Source organism: Lithobates pipiens, unplaced genomic scaffold (genome assembly GCF_037356315.1).
Source record: "Lithobates pipiens isolate NorthernLeopardFrog02 unplaced genomic scaffold, aLitPip1_a1.2 Scaffold_23, whole genome shotgun sequence".
Classification (NCBI taxonomy): domain Eukaryota; kingdom Metazoa; phylum Chordata; class Amphibia; order Anura; family Ranidae; genus Lithobates; species Lithobates pipiens.
The window spans coordinates 333,763,599-333,781,019 of NW_027507785.1; the positions used below are offsets into that span (position 1 = coordinate 333,763,599).

Consider the following 17,421-nt stretch of genomic DNA (forward strand, 5'->3'; position numbering starts at 1 on the left):
ACCGACATGAGAGGAGAGAGAACCGCCCACTGAAGGACGGCCCCCGCCCACCTGATGGAGAGCCCACCCCTCATTATATTTCATATCATTTATAATCCTCCATATCACTTCCATCACACACACCGAGCTAGAGAATATGAGGAGAGACAAGAATATCGATTATTATATTCATCAGGCCGATAAATCTCTATAGAAGATGAGCGATCTGTATGCAAATCACCTGGAACCCCGAGAGAGAGGGCTCATGGGAGTGGGCGGAGCCTCTTCTCCACCACGCCTCCCCCCCAGTCTATCAATAGGAGTCCTGATCACCGACACAAATGTAGCGGATCGGAAGGAATGTTTCCATCTACAGGAAGTGTGAGAACCTCCTGAGGACTCATCTCTACAATATAAAAGAGACGTGTATTTGTCACATGGGATTTTAAATAAAGTTTTAAAAAAAACTCAGAACATATGTCAATGGTTGTCATTTTCCTGCATTTGAAACTTATATTAACGAGTTCAGCTCCAGAAGGTGCGTTTTTGGGGATTTTTTTTTTTGCGATACGGCGCTGCGTTACTTTAACTGACAATTGCGCGGTTGTGCAGCATAAATAAAATTGATGTCCTTTTATTTTCCCAATAAGCGCATATTGATTGGTCTGTGCAAAAGTTATAACATCTAGAAACTATGGGATAGTTTTATTCAATTTTATTTATTTTTTGCTAGTAATGGCGGCGATTAGCGACTGCGATAGTGCAGAAAACAAATCTGACGTTTTTGACACTTTTTTGAGAATCAGCGACACTAATACAGTGGTAAGTGCTGAATAATATACACTGTCACTGTACTAAGGTCCCTATCACACTGGGGCGGTGGGTACGTCAGCGGTAAAGCGCTGCTATTTTTAGCAGCGATTTGCCGCCATTTTAGCGGCGCTATTCAGCTTCTAGCGGGGAGCTTTTACACCCCCCGCTAGCGATTGAGAAAGGGTTAAAACCACCCGCAAAGCGCTGCTGCCGGCGATATAGCCGCCCTGCCCATTGAAATCAGCGTTAAAGGAGCGATATACACACCGCTCCTTCACCGCTCCAAAGATGTGGCTAGCAGGACTTTTTTTTTAGCATCCTGCCAGCGCACCGCTCCAGTCTGAGAGCCCTCTGGGGCTTTCACACTGGAGACAAAGCAGCTGCTCTTTCAGGGCGCTTTGCAGGCACTATTTGTAGCGCCTGCAGGGCCGCTGATAGGCCAGTACAACTGGCCCTGTTGTACCGGGCCCGACCAGCAGGGGGGCCCGGGCAACCTTAACAGATAAGCAATTTAATGTAAAAAAAAACACATCCGTGATCAGAGTCCACCTCCAACAATCACTATACCGCCATACAGAACACAACACCACCCTATACTCCTGCCACCCACCCCCCACACGTTACATTTTATTTTTTTATTTTTTGCTGATAGACACGTTCGTGATTAGGTGGAGGCAGGGGAGGGATTATTTCTTGTATTTCGGGCGCGAAAGAATACCTATTCTGCACCCGCTCCTCATCCCGGCCAGCGTGTCCTCTGTAGTGGCAGTGCGTGCTGCCCCCCCTGGTGGTGCTGCGGAGTGATACCTCTCTCCGCATGAGAATTAGCAGAAGTAGCACTGGCAGTGAGGTAACAGGCGAGCAGCGGCGGCAGACGGAAGAAGTCATTGGCAGAGGCATCCCATCTAACTAGTTCGTGGACCCTCAAGTCCAGGCAGCAGCAAGATCACGGAGGAAGTGACTCCTGGGGCCCAGCTAACAATTATACAGGTGTGTGCTTGGTTGGGGGGGGGGGGGGGGGGGTAGGGGCTTCAAGATCTACTACTACTGCAGCAGCATCTATATATTATGGCATTGGCGGCATGGGTGACACTGTCTGCAGGTATCACATGCGTTACGGCAGGTATCACATGCGTTACGACAGGTATCACATGCGTTACGGCAGGTATCACATGCGTTACGACAGGTATCACATGCGTTACGACAGGTATCACATGCGTTACGGCATCGGTGGCACTGTCTGCAGCACAATATCGTAATGGTGGCATGGTATGGGTAGCATTGTCTTTGCAGTACATTATGGCATTGGCATGTCCCTCTGTCAAGTCGCTGATTGCCACCATTACTAGTAAAAATAAATAAAAAATACATAAATACAGAAAAATCAGATTGTAGATGCTATAACTTTTGCGTAAACCAATCAATAAACACTTTTTTTCGATTTTTTTTTTTTTTACAAAAAATATGTTGCAGAATACATATTGGCCTAAAATATTGAAGAAATTTGATTTACATTTTTTTATTGGATACGTTTTATTGTAGTAAAAAATATATTTTTTGTTTTTATTTTTTGTTTAGAAAAGCAAAAAACGCAGAGGTGACCAAATACCACTAAAAGAAATCTCTATTTGTGAGGGGAAAAATTACATACATTTTATTTAAGTACAGAGTCGCATGACCAAGCAATTGTCAGTTAAAATAACAAAGTGCTATATCGCAAAAAATTGCCTGGTCATGGAGGGGGGTAAATCTTCCAGAGGGCAAGTGGCCTTCCTGGGTTGCTGAGAGAAAAATAAATATCACTTGTAGACAAACCTGCACTGTGTTTTAAGGCGGGGTCTGGGGAGGGGCCAGGGGAGGGGCTGAAGGAGGGACCAGGGGCGGGACCGGGGTGGAGCTGAAGGGGGCCCCACTAATTGGGCTGTACGGGGCCCCATGATTTCTATCAGCGGCCCTGAGCGCCTGCAAAGCACCCCAGTGTGAAAGCGGTCTGATAACACTGGCTGGGAAGGGGTTAACATCTAGGGGCGATGTTATAATAGTGCTCTAATTGGCTTCAAAAAAAGGGTGGACTCAGGGCGCAGCGCACCCAGCTGTGCGACAATTCTCCTCCTGACACGTCACCTGATTGGCCGAGAGGAGAAGTAATTCTATTGGGCGCCGAGGAGGAAGAGGGAGGAGACGCAGGGGGAAGCCGCCGCCCAGAGGAAGCACTGCCCGAATCCTAGATGGGGTAAGTGGGGGGTTGGTGACCGATTGACCAACTGGGGGGATGTGCCTGTGACCCGACCAACTGGGGGTTTGCTGCCCCACCAAAAAAATAAATAAATATGTATATATATATATATATATATATATATATATATATATATCTCACAAAAGTAAATACACCCCTCACATTTGTGTAAATCTTTTCTTCTCTCTTTTCATGTGACAACACTGAAGAAATGACACTTGTCTACAATGTAAAGTAGTGAGTGTACAGCTTGTATAACAGTGTAAATTTCCTATCCCCTCAAAATAACTCAACACACAGCCATTAATGTCTAAACCGCTGGCAACAAAAGTCAGTACACCCCTAAGTGAAAATCTCCAAATTGGGCCCAAAGTGTCAATATTTTGTGTGGCCGCCATTATTTTCCAGCACTGCCTTCACCCTCTTGGGCATGGAGGTCACCAGAGCTTCACAGGTCACCACTGGAGTCCTCTTCCCCTCCCCATGATGACATCACGGAGCTGGTGGATGTTGGAGACCTTCCCCTCCTCCACCTTCCGTTTGAGGATCCCCCACAGATGATCAATAGGGTTTAGGTCTGGAGACATGCTTGGCCAGTCCATCACCTTTACCCTCAGCTTCTATAGTAAGGCAGTGGTGGTGTTGGAGGTGTGTTTGGGGTGGTTATCATGTTGGAATACTGCCCTGCGGTCCAGTCTCTGAAGGGAGGGGATCATGCTCTGCTTCAGTATGTCACAGTACATGTTGGCATTCATGGTCCCCTCAATGATCTGTAGCCCCCCAGTGCCGGCAGCACTCATGCAGCCCTAGACCATGACACCCCCACCACCATGCCTGACTGTAGACAAGACACACTTGTCATTGTCCTCCTCACCTGGTTGCCCCCACACACGCTTGTCACCATCTGACACCAAATGCGTTTATCTTGGTCTCATCAGACCACAGGACATGGTTCCAGTAATCCATCTCCTTAGTCTGCTTGTCTTCAGCAAACTGTGGTCTTTCTTGTGCACCATCTTTATAAGAGCCTTCCTTCTGGGATGACAGCCATGCAGACCAATTTGATGCAGTGTGCGGCGTATGGTCTGAGCACTGACAGGCTGACCCCCCCACCCCTACAACCTCTGCAGCAATGCTGGCAGCACTCATACATCTATTTCCCAAAGACAACCTCTGAATATGACGCTGAGCACGTGACCTCAACTTCTTTGGTGGACCATGGCGAGGCCTGTTCTGAGGGGAACCTGTCCTGTTATACCGCTGTATGGTCTTGGCCACCGTGCTGCAGCTCAGTTTCAGGGTCTTGGCAATCTTCTTATAGCCTAGGCCATCTTTATGTAGAGCAACAGTTCTTTTTTTTCAGATCCTCAGAGAGTTCTTTGCCATGAGGTGCCATGTTGAACTTCTAGTGACCAGTATGATAGAGTGAGAGCGATAACACCAAATTTAATACACCTGCTCCCCATTAGGGATGAGCTTCGCGTTTGAGTCAAACCCATGTTCAACTCGAACATTGGCTGTTTGCCTGTTCGGCGAATTCCAAACATTATGGGCCGTTTGTGCCAAATTGGAGTGGCGTCTCACAGCCCATAATTCACTGCGGCATCACAGTGCATTGCTGGCTGATGATTGGCCAAGCATGCACTATGACCCGCATGCTTGGCCAATCACAGCGCCGTCTGTACAGTGAGCTGTAATTGACCAAAGCCAGGGTGGCTTTGGCCAATTATGGCTCAGGGGGTTTAGTACACGACCCACACTATATAAGGCCGCCTGCGCGGCGGCCTTGCGTAGTGTGTTGCGTCGGCGAGGAGAGAGATAGAAGGAGAGACAGTGTCTTTGAATTTCATTTTGAAGCTGTTGCAATTACAGTCGGTGTATTGTGCCACCTACACAGTGTGCACTTAAAACTACCCCTATTGCTGGTGTTCTCATAGTAATAATGCTACAGGCAGGCAGTTGATTCTGCTAGCTGCAGTATAATCAGTATATACGTCCCAGCTTTGTGCAGCTACATCTCCCTGCAGGCCATTACCATGTCTGGAAGGCCAACAAGGAGAGGTAGACAGGCGCGAGCTGATAAAAGAGGGCAAGTGGGCTCTGTGTCTAGAGGCAACAGTGCTGGTCAGACATGGACACGGTGCATCCTCATCAGCACGTGGCCATGGGACACGCTTGTCCTTATTTTCAGCAGCTGGACGTGTTGAGCCGAAGACTTGGTAGAGTGGATGACCAAGCCCTCTCCATCCTCCTCATCCTCTCTCACCCAGGCTCAGGGTACTGGCAAAGCAGCTGCCAACGCGCCCTCTTCCATCGGATCAATGGCATCAGCCACTCCTTCCCTAGCCCCACCATGTCCTCCTGAGGAGTCCCTCGAACTGTTTGAGCACAGTGTTGGGTACATGTTCCATGAGGATGCCCAGTGTTTTGAAGGCTCTGATACCCAACTAGAGGAAGGCAGTAAAGTGAGCCCAGAGAGAGGGGGTGCCCAAGAATCACAGCAATCTGGTAGTCATGTTCCACCAGCTGCAGCATACTGCCAGTGATGAGGAGGGAGGGGATGATGAGGGCACTGACTCCACGTGGGTGCCTGATAGGAGAGAGGAGGAGGAGGCACATGTCCAACGAGGCAGGATGCCCTCCGGGGGCCAGCTTAGGGGCAGCACACCGACTGAATCACACCGCAGAGCTCCGCCTGTGCAGGGCGCTTCCTCTGCGCGTTATTCTAAAAGTTCTTTGGTGTGGGCCTTTTTTGAGACGAGTGCATCAGATCGCACCACTGCTATTTGCAACATATGTCTCAAGCGTATCTCGGGTGGCCAAAACATCAGCCGCTTGGGCACCACATGCTTGACCAGACATATGTTGACCTGCCATGCAGCTCGTTGGCAAGCGTACCTCAAAGACCCACACCAAAGAACAAAGCGGACCTCTCCTTGCTCCTCATCAGCTGGCATCTCCAACCCCACTAGACCTTCAGTCCTCTCTGAAACCTGCTCTGAGAGGAATGAATGTGTAGAATTAGGTGTGTCACAGCCAAGTGCTTCCGGGCACTCTGCTAGCAGTACACCCACGTCCGATTATAGCAGGCAAATGTCCCTGCCCCAGCTGCTGGACCGGCGGAAGAAGTTCACTCCCAGCCATCCACATGCCCAGCGGTTGAATGCTAGCTTGGCTAAATTGCTAGCACTTCAACTGCTGCCTTTTCAGTTGGTAGACTCGGCCCCCTTCCGTGAGTTTGTACAATGTGCGGTTCCTCAGTGGCAGGTCCCCAAACGCCACTTTTTCTCACGGAAGGCGATTCCGGCTCTCTACCGGCATGTGGAAGGCAATGTCTTGGCCTCGCTGGACAGGGCGGTCAGCGGTAAGGTGCATATTACCGCTGACTCATGGTCCAGCAGGCATGGACAGGGACGTTACCTGTCTTTCACGGCCCATTGGGTCACTCTTCTGGCAGCTGGGAAGGATGCAGGACAAGGTGCAGTAGTGTTGGAGGTTGTTCCGCCACCACGCCTCCAAAATGCTACTATTGGTTGTAAAACACCTCTCTCCTCCACCCCCTCCTCTTCTTCTTCCTCCATGGCCTCTTCCAGTGCTTTGTCCTCGGAACCAGCGGTGCTCCGTAGGCGTTCCAGGGGCTACGCAAGTACGCAGGCAAAACGATGCCATGCCGTGCTTGCGCTGGTGTGTTTGGGGGACAGGAGCCACACTGGGGCAGAGATTCTGTCAGCTCTGCAGGGGCAGGCCGAGAGGTGGTTGACACCACGCCAGCTTAAGCCAGGAATGGTGGTTTGCGACAATGGCACCAACCTCCTCTCCGCCCTCCGACAGGGACAACTGACCCATGTGCCCTGTTTGGCTCACGTCCTTAACTTGGTGGTGCAGCGGTTCTTGGGCAGGTACCCCGGCTTACAGGATGTCCTGAGGCAAGCCAGGAAAGTCTGTGTGCATTTCCGCCGATCATTTAATGCCTGTGCTCGGCTGGCTGAGCTCCAAAAGGAAGTGAACCTGCCCAAGAACCGCCTTATATGTGACATGCCCACCAGGTGGAACTCAACGTTGGCCATGCTGCAGCGGCTGCACACTCAGCAGAGGGCCATCAATGAGTACCTGTGCGACTACGGCACAAGGACAAGGTCAAGGGAGCTTGTTTTTTTTTCCCCATGCAAGTGGGCCATGATCAGGGATGCATGCACTGTCCTGTCAGCATTTGAGGAGGCCACGAGGATGGTGAGCAGTGACAGTGCATGCATCAGTGACACTGTACCTCTTGTCCACCTGTTGAAGCGGATATAGATGTTAAAGAGCACGGGCGACAGGGGTGATCCTTGAGGGACTCTGCATGTAATTTTTCATGCTTCCGAAGTGAACGTTCCTAGTTTTTCTAGAAGCCCAGGTTCTGAATCTGGGGAAGCAACTGTCAGCAGTGAGAAGTCCCTCCATACTAAAGGAGAGCCGGGAACATACACATCAGGTGCCGGCAGGTGCCTAGGCACTAGGAAAGAGTAGATGGGTAACAGGAAGGGTAGAGGGGGAAGTGCCAGGGAGGCTGATCCAGGGCTGGAGCATCCCAATAAGTACGCTCCATTGAGTGACATTGGTGATCCCAGTCAGGGACCAGCACTGCTGGAGGGACTCTCCTAGCTCCCGGGGGAAGAACTCCTTCAGTGAGAGTGGGGGGAAAGTCAAGGGAAAGGAAAGACAGATTCTGGTGGTAGGGGACTTAATTCTTAGAAGGACAGAGCAAGAGTGGATCCGGGGGGCAATAGGGCAATTGCCCCCTCCAAGAATGTGGGTGATAGCGTGGGCCGGCGGTTCCGCGGGTGTTGTTCCAGGCAGGCGGCTCCGCGGGTGATATCGCGGGCGGGCAGTTCCGCGGGTGTCATTCCGGGCGGGCGGCTTCGCAGATGATAGTGCCTGCGGGGGGTTCCGCGGGTGTCGTTCCGGATGGGAGACAGCGCAGGCGGCCGATTCCGCGGGTGTCGTTCAGGTCGGGCGGCTCCGCGGGTGACAGCACGGGCAGGTGAGGGGGGGGGCAGCTGGGCGGCTCAGTGTTTGAGTGGGCTGCTGGCCAATCAGAAAGCCGTCGGGCAGGAAAGCAGGGAGATGACATCATCTCTCACTGCCCTGCATCTCTGCAGTTCCGCCTTCACTGTGCGGGAAGCAGTGGGCAGCAGAGAGATTACATTATCTCTCTGCTGCCTAACTTCCCTCTGGGACACAGAAAAAGACCACCTTAGCAGGAAAGTGACACAGTAGGTGACAATCCGCTACGCGGCAAGTGACAAACCTCAATGTGTGGCAGGCTACATGGCAAGTGACAATCCGCAATGTGTGGCAGGCTACGTGGCAAGTGACAATCCGCAATGTGTGGCAGGTGACCTGGCAAGTGACAATCCGCAATGTGTGGCAGGCTACGTGGCAAGTGACAATCCGCAATGTGTGGCAGGCGACAATCCGCAATGTGTGGAAGGCTATGTGGCAAGTGACAATCCACAATGTGTGGCAGGACGACGTGGCAAGTGACAATCTGCATTTGGTGACAAGTGACAATGTGCAGTGTGTGGCAAGTGATGTGGCAAGTGACAATCCGCATTTGGTGGCAGGCGACGTGGCAAGTGACAATGTGCAGTGTGTGGTAAGTGACGTGGCAAGTGACAATCCGCATTTGGTGGCAGGCTACGTGGCAAGTGACAATCCGAAATGTGTGGCAGGTGACGTGGCAAGTGACAATCCGCAATGTGTGGCAGGCTATGTGGCAAGTGACAATCCGCAATGTGTGGCAGGTGACAATCCGCAATGTGTGGCAGGCTATGAGGCAAGTGACAATCCGCAATGTGTGGCAGGACGACGTGGCAAGTGACAATCTGCATTTGGTGACAAGTGACGTGGCAAGTGACAATGTGCAGTGTGTGGCAAGTGATGTGGCAAGTGACAATCCGCATTTGGTGGCAGGCGACGTGGCAAGTGACAATGTGCAGTGTGTGGTAAGTGACGTGGCAAGTGACAATCCGCATTTGGTGGCAGGCTACGTGGCAAGTGACAATCCGCAATATGTGGCAGGCTACGTGGCAAGTGACAATCCGCAATGTGTGGCAGGTGACAATCCACAATGTGTGGCAGGCTATGTGGCAAGTGACAATCTGCATTTGGTGACCAGTGAGGTGGCAAGTGACAATGTGCAGTGTGTGGTAAGTGACGTGGCAAGTAACAATCCGCATTTGGTGGCAGGCGACGTGGCAAGTGACACCCTCAGGGCTCCCACTGATTCTGCATTATGGTGAGTTGAACCATTTATTTTTATATTACAATGTAATAATAGAAACAACGTGCTTCAGTCATCCTGACACCACAACAACCATGGTGCCGTGATGATTGAAGCGCCAATACTGGGAGGGGCTGGGGAAGAGCCGGCTGTCATGGTGCACGTTGGCACCAATGACAAAGTCAGAGGCAGATAGAGTGTCCTAAAGAATGATTTTAGGGACTTGAGAGCTAAATTGAGGAAAAGGACCTCCAAGGTAAGTATTCTCAGGAATATTCTCAGGAATACTACCATTACATCGAGCCACACCAGAAAGGCAGAGGGGGACTAGGGAAGTAAACAAGTGGCTGAGGAGCTGGTGTAGTAAGGAGGGGTTTGGGTTCCTGGAGGACTGGGCTGACTTCTCAGTCGATAACCGGTACTATAGAAGGGATGGGCTGCACCTAAATGAGGAGGGTGCAGATCAGCTGGGAGTGAAGATGGCCAAAAAGTTAGAGGGGTTTTTAAACTAGGCGACGGGGGGAGGGCCCAGAGGTAGAGATAGTCAGCATGGAACATATTACAGAGGGTAGTATTGGGGGCATCAGTGGTAGGTTGACTAAAGCATAAAAACCCAAGGTAAGTAACAAGTCCTAGTTGCAATCTTGGAACACCCAATAAGAGGATAATATGCAACCGGTGTAAACTGCGTGGCATGTTCACCAATGAAAGGAGCCTGGCGGACAAGATTTCTGAACTAGAGATACTGTTGTATGAGGAGGATTTGGATTTTGTGGGAATTTCAGAGACCCGGTTCAACAGCTCTCATGATTGGCTGGCAAACATTCAAGGGTATTCCCTTTATCGCACGGATAGAGAGGGTAAAAAAGGGGGATGGGGATGCCTATATATCAAGAATAATGTACAAGTGAATGTGAGAGATGACATCACTAAGGGAGATAGGGAGGAGGAGAAATCTTTATGGGTAGAGCTCCAAAGGAATGAAGCTAAGGGGGATATAATACTGGGAGTATGCTATAGACCCCCTAACCTGAGGGAGGAGGGGGAGGTGGACCTCCTATCACAATTTGGATTAGCAGCAAGGATGGGAAGTGTTATCATAATGGGGGATTTTAATTATCCAGACACGGACTGGGCGGAGGGAACCGCGCATTCATCTAAGGCTCGCCAGTTCCTAAATGTCTTGCAGGACAATTTTATGGGTCAGATGGTAGACGCACCAACTAGAAATAAAGCGTTACTGGATCTACTGATTACCAACAATACAGACCTGATCACGGATGTGGAAATACGAGGCAATTTAGGGAACAGCGATCACAGGTCAATTGGCTTCAGTATAAATCACACAAATAGGAAACATAAGGGGAATACAAAGACACTGAATTTCAAAAGCGCCAACTTCCCTAAACTACAAACCTTGTTAAAAGGCATAAATTGGAATAAAATCTTAGGAACAAAGAACACGGAGAAGAGATGGGTTCGCTTTAAGAGCATATTAACCCTTTCATGACTAAGCCTGTTTTTGGAATTTGGTGTTTACAAGTTAAAATCCATATTTTCTACTAGAAAATTACTTGGAACCCCCAAACATTATATATATTTTTTTAACAGAGACTCTAGAGAATAAAACGGCGATTGTTGCAATATTTTATGTCACACGGTATTTGCGCAGCGGTGTTTTAAATGCAACTTTTTGGGAAAATGTACACTTTCATTAATTAAAAAAAAAAAAAACAGTAAAATTATCCCATTTTTTTTGCATAATCTGAAAGATAATGTTACGCCGAGTAAATAGATACCAAACATGTCACACTTTATAATTGCACGCACTTGTGGATTGACGACAAAGTACGGTACCTAAAAATCTCAATAGGCGACGCTTTAAACATTTTTTACGGTTACCAGGTTAGCATTACAGAGGAGGTCTAGTGCTAGAATTATTGCTCTCGCTCTGACGATCGCGGCGATACCTCACATGTGTGATTTGAACACCGTTTACATACGCGGGCGCGACTTCCGTATGCGTTTTCTTTGCTTTGCGAGCTCGCGGGGACGGCGGGCGCTTTAAAAAAAACATTTTTATTTTTTTATTTATTTTATTTATTTAAAAATTACTAAATTGTTTAAAAAAAATCATTTTTATTGCTGTCACAAGGAATGTAAACATCCCTTGTGACAGTAATAGGTGGTGACAGGTACTCTTTATGGAGGGATCGGGGGTCTAAAAGACCCCCCACCCCTCCTTTACACTTCAGTGTATTCAGATCGCCGAAAACGGCGATTCTGAATACCGGATATTTTTTTAAAACCGGCGCCATTGGCAGCCGAGTAAACGGGAAGTGACGTCATGACGTCGCTTCCGTGTTTACTATGAGGAGACTGGAACGAAGCCGATTACGGCTTCGTTCCAGTTCCTCCCCAGCGGCCGGAGCCATCGGACACGCAATCGGTGCTCCCGATCGAGCGGGAGCACCGGTAACAGCGGCGGGAGGCGGCGGGAGGGGGGGACGTCCCCTCCCGCTCCTCTGGCATAACAGCCGAGCGGCTTTTAGCCGCATCGGTTGTTATGGCTGGATAGCCAATCGCCCGCTGTAAAAGACGGTACCGGGATGATGCCTGCAGGTGCGGGCATCATCCCGGTATACCCCCCGGAAGCCGAGTACGCAGATCTGCGTACGCTCGGCGGGAAGGGGTTAAATAAGGGCATTAGCCAATGCATCCCAATGGGTAATACATTTAAAAGAGCGAAGTCCTGGATGGCTTTACTCCAATGTAAAAATGCATATAAAAGAAAATGCCTTCAAAAATACAATGTTGAGGGATCATCATCAGCATTCAGACTTTATAAAGAATGCAACAAGAAATGTAAGGGTGAAATAAGGATGGCTAATATAGAACACGAAAGACACATAGCGGAGGAGAGCAAAAAAAAATCCCAAGAAATTCTCTAAGTATGTAAACAGTAAAAAAGGAGGACAGACCATATTGGTCCCCGTAAAGAATGAGGAAGGACATCTGGTTACAAAGGATGGGGAGATGGTGAAGGTATTGAATGTATTCTTCTCCTCAGTCTTCACGAGGGAATCGGGGGGCTTCAGTAACCAAAACTGCAGTGTTTATCCTCATGACACATCACAGGAAGCACCTCCATGGTTAACAGAGGACAGAATTACAATTAGACTTGGGAAACTTAACATTAATAAATCACCGGGACCAGATGGCTTGTACCCAAAGGTACTTAGGGAACTCAGTCAAGTAATTTCCAGACCATTGTTCCTAATTTTTTCTGACAGTCTACTGACTGGAATGGTACCAGCTGACTGGAGAAAAGCCAATGTAGCACCAATATTTAAAAAGGTCCCAAAATACATCCCTGGGAATTACAGACCAGTCAGCCTAACATCAATAGTATGTAAACTCTTGGAGGGATGATAAGGGACTATATACAAGATTTTAGTAATGAGAATGATATCATTAGCAGTAATCAGCATGGATTCATGAAGAATCGTTCTTGCCAAACCAATCTACTAACCTTCTATGAGGAGGTGAGTTGCCAGCTAGATAAAGGAAGGCCCGTGGACGTGGTGTATCTGGATAAAGGAAGGCCCGTAGACGTGGTGTATCTAGATAAAGGAAGGTCCGTAGACGTGGTGTATCTAGATAAAGGAAGGCCCGTAGACGTGGTGTATCTAGATAAAGGAAGGTCTGTAGACGTGGTGTATCTAGATAAAGGAAGGCTCGTAGACGTGGTGTATCTAGATAAAGGAAGGCCCGTAGATGTGGTGTATCTAGATAAAGGAAGGTCTGTAGACGTGGTGTATCTAGATAAAGGAAGGCTCGTAGACGTGGTGTATCTAGATAAAGGAAGGCCCGTAGATGTGGTGTATCTGGATAAAGGAAGGCCCGTAGACGTGGTGTATCTAGATAAAGGAAGGCCCGTAGACGTGGTGTATCTAGATAAAGGAAGGTCCGTAGACGTGGTGTATCTGGATAAAGGAAGGCCCGTAGACGTGGTGTATCTGGATAAAGGAAGGCCCGTAGACGTGGTGTATCTGGATTTTACAAAAGCATTTGACACAGTTCCCCATAAACATTTACTGTACAAAATAAGGTATGTTGGCATGGACCATAGGGTGAGTACATGGATTGAAAACTGGCTACAAGGGCAAGTTCAGAGGGTGGTGATAAATGGGGAGTACTCGGATTGGTCGGGGTGGGTAGTGGGGTCCCTCAGGGTTCTGTGCTGGGACCAATCCTATTTAATTTTTCATAAACGACCTGGAGGATGGGGGTGGGATAAACTGTTCAATCTCTGTATTTACGGAAGATACTAAGCTAAGCAGGGCAATAACTTATCCGCAGGATGTGGAAACCTTGCAAGAAGATCAGAACAAATGAATGGGGGGAGGGGCAACTACATGGCAAATGAGGTTCAATGTAGAAAAATGTGCATTTGGGTAGTAAAAATATGAATGCAATCTATAGACTGGGGGGAGAACCTCTGGGGGGATGTAGGATGGAGAAGGACCTGGGGGTCCTAGTAGATGATGGGCTCAGCAATGCCAAGCTGCTGCTAACAAAGCAAAAAATATCGGCATTAAAAAGGGATCAACTCCAGAGATAAAACGATAATTCTCCCCTCTACAAGACTCTGGTCCGGCCGCACCTGGAGTATACTGTCCAGTTCTGGGCACCAGTCCTCAGGAAGGATGTACTGGAAATGGAGCGACTACAAAGAAGGGCAACAAAGCTAATAAGGGGTCTGGAGGATATTAGTTATGAGGAAAGGTTGTGAGCTCTGAACTTATTCTCTCTGGAGAAGAGACGCCTGAGAGGGGATATGATTTCATTATATAAATACCGGACTGGTGACCCCACAATATATAAATACCGGACTGGTGACCCCACAATATATAAATACCGGACTGGTGACCCCACAATATATAAATACCGGACTGGTTACCCCACAATATATTAATACCGGACTGGTGACCCCACAATATATAAATACCAGACCGGTGACCCCACAATATATAAATACCGGACTGGTGACCCCACAATATATTAATACCGGACTGGTGACCCCACAATATATAAATACCGGACTGGTGACCCCACAATATATAAATACCGGACTGGTGACCCCACAATATATTAATACCGGACTGGTGACCCCACAATATATAAATACCGGACTGGTGACCCCACAATATATTAATACCGGACTGGTGACCCCACAATATATAAATACCGGACTGGTGACCCCACAATATATTAATACCGGACTGGTGACCCCACAATATATTAATACCGGACTGGTGACCCCACAATATATAAATACCGGACTGGTGACCCCACAATATATAAATACCGGACTGGTGACCCCACAATAGGGAGAAAACTTTTTTGTGGAAGGGAGTTTAACAAGACTCGTGGCCACTCTTTAAAATTAGAAGAAAAGAGGTTTAACCTTAAACTATGTAGAGGGTTCTTTACTGTAAGAGCAACAAGGATGTGGAATTCCCTTCCGCAGGCGGTGGTCTCAGCGGGGGGCATTGATAGTTTCAATAAACTATTAGATAAGCACCTGAACGACCACAACATACAGAGATATACAATGTAATACTGACATATAATCACACACATGAGTTGGGCTTGATGGACTTGTGTCTTTTTTTAGACCTCACCTACTATGTAACTATAATGTTTATTCAAAGGAAATACATTTATACTGAACCCTTTCACCAAAAGTTACACCAAGGAACTCCAAACACTCCAAACCCCACTCCACTATTTCCCCGAGATCGGGACCCCAAAACACACCAAACCCCACCCCATGTCCCCCTCTCTGGGATCAGGACTCCAAAACACTCTAAACCTCACCCTTTTTTCTCCTGTCCACCATCTTCCTAGGATCAGAACCCCAAAACATATTAAACTCCACCTCGTGTGCCTCTCTACACCATCACTCTGAGATCGGGACCCCTAAATCACCAAAGCTGACCCTATGACCCCTTTCTGTGGGATCAGGACACCAAGCCCACCAAAAGTCCCCCTCTTTGGGATCAGGACCCCGAACTGCACCCCATACCATGTCCGCTTCCCTGGGATCAGGACTCCAAGCCCACCAAACTGCATCCCATGTGCCCTTTCTCCAGGATTAGGACCCCAAAACACTCCAAACCCCATCCTCTGCCCTCCTCTCCAGGATCAGGACGCCAAAGCCACCAAACCCTACTCCATGTCCCCCTCTTTAGGATCCCAAACTGCACCCTATGTCCCTTTTCTCTGGGATCAGGACCCCAAACCACACCCAATGCGCCCCCCACACACACAGGATCATAAGGCCACCAAACCTCACCTCACCTCTTTGTGAGATCAAGACCCCCAAACACACCTCATGTCCCCCTTTACTGGGATCAAGACCCCAAACCCCACCCTATTTTGCCCTGTTCATCATCTCCTCATGATCAGCACCCCAAAAACACTTTCAACTGCACCTCATGTACCCCTATCTCTCTGGGATCAGGACCCCAAACACCAAATTTCACTGCATGTCCCCCTTCTCTGGGATCAGAACTCCAAACCCACCCAACCTCACACATTGCCCCCCTTCTGTGGGATCAGAACCCCAAACCTCATGTCCGCCTTCTCTGCGATCAGAACTCCAAACCCACCAATGTCCCCCTTCTATGAGATCAGAACCCCAAACCCACCAATGTCCCCCTTCTATGAGATCAGAACCCCAAACCCACCAATGTCCCCCTTCTCTGGGATCAGAACCCCAAACCCACCCCATGTCCCCCTTCTATGGGATCAGAACCCCAAACCCACCCAACCCCATGTCCCCCTTCTCTGGGATCAGAACCCATCATCCCATGTCCCCCTTATCTGGGATCAGAACCCCAAAACTGCCCAACCCCATGTCCTCCTTCTCTGGGGTCAGAACCCCAAACCCATCCCATGTCCCCTTCTCTTGTATTAGAACCCTCGAACCCACCCACCCTCACCCCATGTCCCCCTTCTCTGGGATCAGAACCCCAAATCCTATGCCCCCTTCTCTGAGATAAGAACCCCAAACCCACCCAACCTCACCCCATGTCCCCCTTCTCTGGGTTCAGAACCCCAAACCTCATTTCCCCTTTCTCTGGGATCAGAACCCCAAACCACACGCCCCCCTTTTCTGGTATCAGAACCCCAAACCCACCCCATGTCCCCCTTCTATGGGATCAGAACCCCAAACCCACCCAACCCCATGTCCCCCTTCTCTGGGATCAGAACCCATCATCCCATGTCCCCCTTATCTGGGATCAGAACCCCAAAACTGCCCAACCCCATGTCCTCCTTCTCTGGGGTCAGAACCCCAAACCCATCCCATGTCCCCTTCTCTTGTATTAGAACCCTCGAACCCACCCACCCTCACCCCATGTCCCCCTTCTCTGGGATCAGAACCCCAAATCCTATGCCCCCCTTCTCTGAGATGAGAACCCCAAACCCACCCAACCTCACCCCATGTCCCCCTTCTCTGGGTTCAGAACCCCAAACCTCATTTCCCCTTTCTCTGGGATCAGAACCCCAAACCACACGCCCCCCTTTTCTGGTATCAGAACCCCAAACCCACCCATGTCCTCCTTCTCTGGGATCAGAACCCCAATTCATATCCCTTCTTTCAGGTCATAACATTGTAGCAACTCACATTAGTAATCAGAGTTTCCTTATCACAATATCTAATCTTCATCTATTTTTCACCATATAATTAGCCGGGTCAGAGACCAGGCCTCAAAAAATTGTTGAAAACTCATAATTGTTCCTCTCCACGGAAATCTTTAGTAAAAGGCGAAAGATTTATTCGATCTGAAGAGAAACCAGAGTATACCGACATGAGAGGAGAGAGAACCGCCCACTGAAGGACGGCCCCCGCCCACCTGATGGAGAGCCCACCCCTCATTATATTTCATATCATTTATAATCCTCCATATCACTTCCATCACACACACCGAGCTAGAGAATATGAGGAGAGACAAGAATATCGATTATTATATTAATCAGGCCGATAAATCTCTATAGAAGATGAGCGATCTGTATGCAAATCACCTGGATCACCGAGAGAGAGGGATCATGGGAGTGG

General features: G+C 48.9%; 1 non-coding gene across 1 annotated transcript; it reads right to left on the reverse strand.

Moving 5' to 3' along the window:
* Positions 1 to 17,051: 17,051 nt before the first annotated feature.
* On the reverse strand, positions 17,052 to 17,167 carry LOC143928580 (U5 spliceosomal RNA). Its single transcript, XR_013262425.1, has one exon. It is a non-coding gene; the product is annotated as a U5 spliceosomal RNA (small nuclear RNA).
* Between the last annotated feature and the right edge of the window lie 254 nt (positions 17,168 to 17,421).